This window comes from Poecilia formosa, unplaced genomic scaffold (assembly GCF_000485575.1).
Source record: "Poecilia formosa unplaced genomic scaffold, Poecilia_formosa-5.1.2 Scaffold3580, whole genome shotgun sequence".
Lineage (NCBI taxonomy): Eukaryota > Metazoa > Chordata > Actinopteri > Cyprinodontiformes > Poeciliidae > Poecilia > Poecilia formosa.
In genome coordinates, this window is record NW_006803519.1 from 1 (window position 1) to 1,317 (window position 1,317).

The 1,317-nt window shown below is 38.8% G+C and overlaps 1 long non-coding RNA gene across 1 annotated transcript; it reads right to left on the reverse strand.

The window, feature by feature from the left end:
* Window positions 1-685: 685 nt before the first annotated feature.
* LOC107835520 (uncharacterized) lies at window positions 686-1,051 on the reverse strand. The gene is made up of 2 exons (XR_001661310.1): window positions 974-1,051; window positions 686-943 (listed from the first exon to the last, which is right to left on the reverse strand). It is a non-coding gene; the product is annotated as an uncharacterized LOC107835520 (long non-coding RNA).
* Between the last annotated feature and the right edge of the window lie 266 nt (window positions 1,052-1,317).

Sequence of the window (1,317 nt, forward strand, 5' to 3'; positions counted from 1 at the left end):
AGGCACTAGCTTCTTCTGCCCTAGTCTTACTTGCTAAAACTCTCCTTCTAGCTTCCCACTGCTCCCTCTAGTGGTCTGGGGGGGTAATCCAACTAAACTTAAATGAGGAACTAACTCAGTATACTACATAAGTCAATACGTGTGTTGATGCGTTTGTGTTATACGGAGTATGAAATCATTTTTAGGCAACTATTTAGCTTTTGTTTTTATGACAATTATATAAAATACATTTAACATGTAGTCGGAGCGTCCCTCCGATACTCACGGCAATTTAAGAACAGCCGCAACGCTTCAGCCCGATCCAAACCACACAAGTAGTCAGTCAGATTAATGTGCAAAACCTTCACTTTACAGCTGTTTAAGTGGCACCGATCCACATAAAAAACCCACAGAACAAATGGTGCAAATCACGTATTTCCCGAATCCCGAAAATATGACAACTACCTTTGCTGTTTCATAATTATAATCCACGTTAGAGTGAATTTTTCCCTTGGCTGCTATAATCTCTTCTTGCTTTACACAACGTAATTTTTCTTCTTTTTTTTCCAGGTTTGCATCGCAACACCTCGTGATGTGTTTCTGAGCCATGATCGCTGTGCTGATTACCTTTCCATTGGATCCAAGCACCTGGACCAGCTGACGGCGTCCATCAGTCCACAATCTGCCGGATCATCACAACGTGGACTTTTTTTTTTACTTGGTTAAACTATGATCTGGAAACCGGAGCACCAGATATGCAAAAATCTACCTGCAGACTTTGTTGGCTACCCTGACACTGCAGTCATCCTGGACGGGGCTGAGCCGGTCTTCCTCTCCTCCAGAGTGGCAAGTTTTCATCACCAGTAAAGGCAAACAAGTCTGATGTCTGGTTAGCTGCTAGGAAGTATATTATATATTCACTGTTCATTTTGCTATCCTGTTTGTACCTACAATAAAACTGAATCTCATTTGTAATACTCTACATTTCACAAACCTTTTTTTCCCCATTTCTCTGTGTTTCCGTTATATCAAGTATTTGCATGTAGATCAGGAATTCAAGTGAGATGTTAAATGCAACACATTTAGGTAATACCAGCAAAGAAATTTGAATATTAAGTAATATAATATACTGAAGAAGGCTGGATGATATGACTTACAAAAGTTTTTTTCATACCAATTTGATTTTAATCGATTCCTCCCATCCTCCATTTCTATAATAAAATCACAGAAAATATTTTCAAAAAGTGCCTTTATTTCAATCATCTGTTCTGTGAGTTGTATAAGGGAGCAGGATACAAGAAATTTTAATTGCAAGAATGCAGTCATCGTTACAGCAGA